Here is a 7,817-nt window from a genome sequence, read left to right on the forward strand (position 1 = left end):
ATATCCAGATAACCTGCTTATTTGATAGCTGCTTATATGTAAGTACATACTTTGATTGTCTTTCTGTGTATGGGCTAACTCACTACACCTAGGAATCCACAAGGATGTTTAGAGCTTAAACATTTAGCAATAGTCAAAAGGGTACCTGAACTGGCCTTCTCCTGTAATAATATTGGTTACTGCTCTATCGTCATAAAACCTTCATCCAGTAACAGATGGAAGTAGAAGCAGTGATCCACAGATAAGTGCTGGCCTGAGATTCCAGAGTTCAGTCAATGAAAGGAATAAGGTATTATATGAGTGGTGGCAGATCAAGATCATGATGGGGAAGCCCAGAGTCAGTTCACCCAAGATAGTGGGAATTCACAGACTTTGGACTGATAACTGGGGAGCAAGCACAGTACGCATAGTAAAACTATTTTTCAAAAGTAATAAAAGGATGGAAGATTTCACAGGAAAACAAATATTGCTGAAGCACATCACAACTGTAACTGCCTTACAGGAATGCTAAATGGAGTCTTTCATCTTGAAGCAAAAGAGTGCTAAATATTTTCTTTGTAGGAGAATACATAAAATAAACGTCTTAGCATGAATATTATGTAATAAATTGTTGGGGAGAGCAGGATGTTCATCAGTCCCAGCCACCTAGTCATGAAATATTTACATAGAAACTGTATTAATTAAATCACTTTTCAGCCCATTAGCTCTAGCTTCTTATTGACTGTTATATTAATTTAGCCAATTTCTATTAATCTGTATATTGCCACGTGACAATGGCTTACTGGCAAAGTTTCAGCACTCTGGTGGCTCCATAGCATCTCTCTGACTTTGCCTCCTTTCTCCCAACATGCCACGCAGTTTTCCCCTCCTAACTAAGTTCTGCCTTATCAACAGGCCAAAGCTGTTTCTTTATTCATTAACCCATAAAAGCAACACATAGACAGAAGAACCCCCTCCACAATTTCCCCTTTTTTGTCTAAACAAAAAAAAAGAAGGCTTTTACTTTAACATAGTAAAATTGCATATAACAAAACAGGTATCAAGCAAGAATTTCAGATACAATATTCATATTTAATTTGTTTTTTATCGTAACTATGAAAAACTATATTCATTCTTCAACTCCATCAAAGTCTCCACAAGGATATAATATTACCTAAGTAAACAGGAAGTACATTGTCAGCAACTTTCAAAATTCTAGAATTGACAGAGACATCTCACTGCCTGGACAGTCACCCAAAGTTCTTTTGTACCACTGGGGCATCCATCTTCAGCCTACAGGCCAATAGTATCCAGCAGACTTTTTCACAAAGCAGGAAATTTCAAAGAAAGTTCCACCTCTACTGACAGTTTGGCAGTCATAGTTTTGTGTCCTGCAGAATGTCTAGCAGTCAGACTCTTTCATGAAGCAGTAACTCTGAAGGATTGTCTCACCTTTAGGCAAGTTCAGCACCAAATGCCCTCCGCAGTTTCTATTTATACTTGCATATGCTTTCACACATACTTACATATACATATATATGTATATATACATGTACATTCATATGTATAAGTATATATATTCACATATGAGTATGCATTTATATACCAAAAGTATCAAAAAAAAAAAAGACTGGTGTGGGAGAATTGTCTGTATTCTGTCAATCATGTTTTAAATAAACACTGATTGACTAGGCAGGAAGTATAGGTGGGACAATCAGACAAAAAGTAAAGGTGGGGCAATGAGAACAGGAAAATGCTGGGAAGGAGGAAGCCCATTCCTCCACAGTCCTGCCCAGATCATAGAAGAAGCAGAATGTGATCTGCCCTGCTAAAAAAGATACTGAGCCATGTGGCTAACATAGATAAGAATAATGGGTTGATATAAGTTATGAATTAGCAAGAAGCCTGAGCTAATGAGCCAATCAGTTTATATCTAATGTAGACTCTCTGTGTGATATTCTTTGGGACTTGCTGGCTGTAGGAACAGGGCAGGACAGATATCCCAACAAGCAGGTCCTCATGTTACAGAAGACATTGTGAATTTGAGGGAGGAAGGAGTCAAGCTGAGGGACATGTGAGCAGATTGAGGAAGAGAGTAGGGTGGAAATGTAATTACTGAAATTATATATGGCATTGTCAAAATAATGCAGGTGTACTGAACAAACTTCCTTCCCGCTCTCTTCTTCTCCCTCAGCTAGGCATCTAAAGTAAGACCATACTTGCATCATGTCAGGGTTTTTGTTGGAAAAACAAAATGTTACCCATACTAAGTAATTATATCTGTCTCGATATTCTTGATAACCAGTCCTGGGTATTTAAATCATTATATAGTCAATGAATGTGCTGACAAGCAAAAAATAAAATTTAAAGAAATAAACTAAATCTACAAATGTATATAACAAATAATAGATAAGTCAGTAATTAAAATTTAAGTTAAAAACCTCAAGACCATATCAAGCTGATTTTATTGGTAAATTTATTGCATGTCTAAGAAAAATTGTAAGAGAAGAATCTATTGTCATTAAAAAATAAATTCACTTATACCAAAAAAAAGAAAAAAAGAAAATCTTTGCTAATATGCCAGTGGGGAAAAATAGAAAACTCTCTTACTGCTACAAATGATTTATGTCTATTGATGATATGTTTGGGAAAAAGTAATTACTGACTTTTGATATTCTTTAATTTTTCTTGTCAGTGTACACCATTATTTTACCCACTTTGAAAATTTGTTATAATTTTTATAATTTCAGAGTCATTTGGGAAAAAGAAAGAGGACCTTCTTATACCATCTGTAATAATAATAATAGCTTTCTCATGCTCTGTGCCATTGCATAATCTAACTTAGAAAGCAGTAAACAGACTCCGAACAACTAAGAAGAAAAAAAAAGAAAAAGAAAAATTTCAGATGCTTTTTGAAATCTAGAAAATGGAAAAGGCAATTTTGCTAGGTTTATATTAACATGAGAGCAAAGCCAGATCCACCCCAAAAGTAAGTAATTTGATATCTGTGGTATGAATGAATGCAAATGTCAATGGCAAAATACTGTATGCTATAATAAAGGGGGGTTTATGCCTGGGATGTAAGGCTGATTGAACACATCCAAATAAACTAAGACTATCACACAAACAAGATAAAGGATGAAAATCCTAAGACTGTCAAGAGATACAGAGGGAGCTAGAGGAGTGGCTAATGAAGCACTTTGAAATGAACCTGATAGTCAACAGCCATGGTATAGTGTTTTATCATTTCGGTCCACAGGTGTTAGTTGTGTATAAAGACTTGTTCTAGGGACCTGTGCAGTCTAGGTTTAAGCCTCCATGACACAAGGTAGCTTTATGTGAAAGGAGGGAAACTCAATTGAGAAAATGCCTCTAGATGATCTGGCTGGAGGACATTTTTTAATTAGGGATTAATGGAAAAGTGTCTGGCCAAATTTGCGTGGTGCCATGCCTTGACTGGTAGTTCTGGGTTCTGTAAGAAAGCAGTCTGAAAAAGGAATGAAGAGCAAAGAATTAAGTATAATTCTTCCATGACTGCTGTGTCAGTTCCTGCCTCAAAGTTCCTGCCCTGTTTGAGTTCTTGGCCTGATTTTCTTCATTTATAAACATGATTTGTAATTGCAAATCAAATAAACACGTTCCTTTCTAAGTTTCTTTGGTCATGGTATTTATCACAACAATAGTAACCCTAATTACAATAGGCCCATGTAATCATCAATGTCAGTGTTGGCTTATAATTGTAGTAGGTGTAATTCTGGTTTATATGCTTCAAATGATTCCATGTAATGAGCAATATTGCTGTTCATTTTTTTAAAAAAATATTTATTTATTATGTATACAGTGTTCTGCCTCCATTTATGCACACAGGCCAGAAGAGGGCACCAGACCATATATATAGTGAGTCACCTTATAGTTGCTGGGAATTTAACTTAGGACCTCTGGAAGAACAGTCGGTGCTCTTAACCTCTGAGCCAACTCCCCAGCCCCTGCCGTACATTTTCTAATAGGCGAGAAAATGAATTTTAGCTTCTTGGATTTTATTTGTGAGGTGCTAGTGGACACCCCTTTATTTTTCTCACTGCCTCCTTTATCTATTGTGACAATAGTGAGCTCCTTCAGATAGTTCCTCAATAACTGGCTCAATGTGTAACTCACTGGGAACAAGGAAATAAAAATCTTCTCCTAGTAGTAACTACTAAAATAGAAAAGGGGTTTCGATACCTATTATTAATGCACACATCCAGTAAGTGTGGGGTACCATATATAATCATGTGAAAGATTTAATTTACAGGAAGGAAAATCAATTTCCTGGTACCAGAAGAGGCAATTATTCTGCTAGATCTGAGTTCTGTTCCCCCAGAGGAGAGTTAATCGGTTTATATAAAAAAAACAATTTTTCAAAAAGAACTGAGATGTAAACAGTCATTAGCAAGAACAAGTTCTGAACCCCTTTTACATTAGAAAAATATAGAACATATTAATATATTTTCACTCAGGATCAAGATGGTGATGTGCAAAACCACAGAGACAGCTGACCTGATCTAGTGGCAGCTCACAGACTCTAGACGGACAGCTGGGGTATTGCATGGAACCGAACTAAACCTTCTGAAGGTAGATGACAGTTATAATGCTTGATCTGTTCATGGGCTCCTGATAGTGGAACCAGGACCTATGCCAGGTTCATGAACTGGCTTTTTGGAGCTTATTCCTATCATGGGATACCTAGCTCAGCCTTGAAACAGGGGTGAGGAACTTGGTCCTACCTTACCTTGGTTTACCAGACTTTGTTGACTCCCCAAGGAATGGCTTACCCCATCTGAGGAGTGGATGATGAATGGGAAGGGCAGTGAGGGGAAACAGAATTTTGTATGTAAAATAAAAAATAAAAATAACCAAAAAGATGTTTTTATTCAGATAGGTAATGATAATGGCCCAACAAATTTCAACATGGGATCAGAGATACTACCACTGATTGGAATGGTACAACTAGTATGTATAGAAATAAAAGCAATTAAAATGTCTTGAGACTCCATAGTTGTAAAGAGGGACAATATATTTTTGTTTCTACTAGCATTCCAAAGAGAGACAATTTCCAGATTAATCACCCACTTAGTGTAAAAAGGCACTAATTCAGAATTCTGTGTCCCTATTTCATTGAGGATTTAGGAAATGAGGGGCTGTTGACTCTGATATTGCTGTAATAGTCACAAAAGCCATTGTGCCTTGAGAAACTTTGAAGGAGGTTTATATCTTGCTATATAAAATTAGAATGTCATAGTGAGTATACAGTTTCACAGAGCAGCTTGAGGAAGAAAAGGTTATTATTGAATGTGAAGCAGATCTTTCAGGTAAAAGAACTATTTTGTATTAGCACCTTTATTATTCAATAGCTTTTCCCCTTAAGTGGCTCCTATTCCACTATTGTACAGAGATTGCCTTATTGTATAGAGATACTTGCTGATCACAAAGGAGATGTCTTTCTAATTCTGTATGATTTAACTTCTCAAGATTTTCAATCAATTTACTATTCTCCAGGTTCCTCGGCTCTGACCTAACTCCTTACCATCAAAGTTGTTAATGCATCTGAAATGCTTTGTATTTGAAAATGCAGTCTTTTGAATTGTCAATAGATATAATTTGGAAAAAGTCACCCTGTACTTATCAGACATTCTAATTTTTGTGCTATTCTTTATCAACAATAGTGCTAAAAGATCATTTTATCTTCTAATAGCTTCTATGTTAGCCCCCACAAATTCAGCAATTTTCCTGAACCTCTCACATAAGTGAAGAACAGTTGCTTTTATACTATTTATCACATCAATCAAAATCAACACACCATCTTCATTTTCAGCATCTTTTAGATATAGGAAGGCAAATAAAAGTGCTGAGCAGAGATCAATCTGTAAACAAGGTATTCATTTCAAATTAATAAGAGGTTTTTGTTTTAATTTTTTCTAGCTAATTGTAGATAAGATATGAGGAAACATCTGGCAGCTGTCTCATCCCTTAAACTGAAATGGCCCATAATTTAAATGGACTTTACCCGTGGATCATACATTAATTAATTATTCTCTGCTATGAACAATGCATGTAATATTGCTAGCTGCATCAAACATCTGCCACCTTAATTCTCCAAAATGAAGGTCTTAATATTTATCTGCTACAGAGTCCTGGAGCAAAATATCCTTGTTGTATACTTAGTACTAAAAGGAAAAGAAGCTATCACAGGGACTCATCCTATCCCTCTGCATGCAGTGGTGGCCACTATGCTACAATGAAGAATTAATCACTTTAGCAGCTTTACAAAGTCTCATACTCATTATCATTTGTCTAAGTTTGTTTTCCAATTTTAATAAAATAAGAATAATTTTATTATATTTTAGTAAAATAAATCAACAGAGGCAACATAAGGGAGGAAGTTTATTTGGTTTACAATTCCAGGTTACAGTTTATTATTGCATAGAAGTCAAAGGAATAGGAACCCAAGCACCTAGTTAGACTGCATCTACAGTCAACAACATAGAACAGTGAATTAACTAATGTTTCTCTGTGTTCAGTTAGCTCTCTCTTTACTTTCAGTGTAGAACCTAGCCACAAAACTCTAACATACAGATACATGATTTCTCTTTTTACCAGACTTAAACCAATAAAGAAAATAACTCACAAGCATGCCCGCATTCCAACCTAATCCAGATAATTCCTTTTTAAAACATCCTTCCCTAGTGAAGGATGTGTTAAGTAAACAATGAAAATTAATCACCACACTATTAAAAACAAATTGTACCTTACAAATTAGTTGGACTCTTGCCACCAAATTATGGAAGAATGATGCTTCTTCTATTCTAACCTCCTTTCTCCCTGAATGTTTCTCTAGATTTGTCAGTGACATCTTCATTGCTTAGATATATTACAATAAACTAGGTACTTTTGAATGAACTGTCTAAGGTAGAAATGGAAACTGTATTTAATATTGATGGCAACACCAATATTACATGTGAAACAGCTGGATAAAGGGAGGCCATTTTCATTCTGGACATCTACCTTTTTCATGCAGGATGTCATCAGTGTTTATGCCTTCATTTAGATGCCCAATGCAAGGTCAACAAATATTCTTTTTATGTGTGTACTCTTAGTATTTGAGCAGTCTTGCTTTGTTTATCCTACTGACAAATGGCAATTTCATTTTCACGATACATATTTATTGGAAAGATATGCTTGCAAGATATAGTGAATATAACCCTTGAATTCTGGATCTTTCATAATGATATTCAGACAAAGGTCCGAAATTCTGAAATAAATAAGATAATATTTATCCCAAATTTTCCTTATTCAGTCCGACTGGGTGGCACTTTTAGTTGTCATTGTATATACATGAGACTTCTGTCATTTACCTGACAGAGTAGGGCAAAGCAAAAAGGCCAAATGTAAAGGACAGACTTCTGAAACTGTAATAGTCATTTTGTCATCAAATGTGACATTAGTTAATGAGATTTGCTGCAATATTCCCTTGAGAAGTACTCCCTACAGTTGAGAGCAAAATGACTATATTAAGCCTTTTATTGTTTCAAAAAAGGCCATGAATTGCTGTATGATAGATGTCTATGCAGAATAAATTATGTCTTGTTGTTGGGGTTTCTGTCCTTCCTGGTTCCTGCAATTGTTATTTCCCAAAGAAATCACACAGAGGTCTACATTAGTTATAAACAGATTGGCCCATTAGCTCAGGCTTCTTATTAATACTTTTTTTTGATTTTTTTGAGACAGGGTTTCTCTGTGGCTTTGGAGCCTGTCCTGGAACTAGCTCTGTAGACCAGGCTGGTCTCGAACTCACAGTGATC

This window comes from Microtus ochrogaster, unplaced genomic scaffold (genome assembly GCF_000317375.1).
Source record: "Microtus ochrogaster isolate Prairie Vole_2 unplaced genomic scaffold, MicOch1.0 UNK55, whole genome shotgun sequence".
Classification (NCBI taxonomy): Eukaryota; Metazoa; Chordata; class Mammalia; order Rodentia; family Cricetidae; genus Microtus; species Microtus ochrogaster.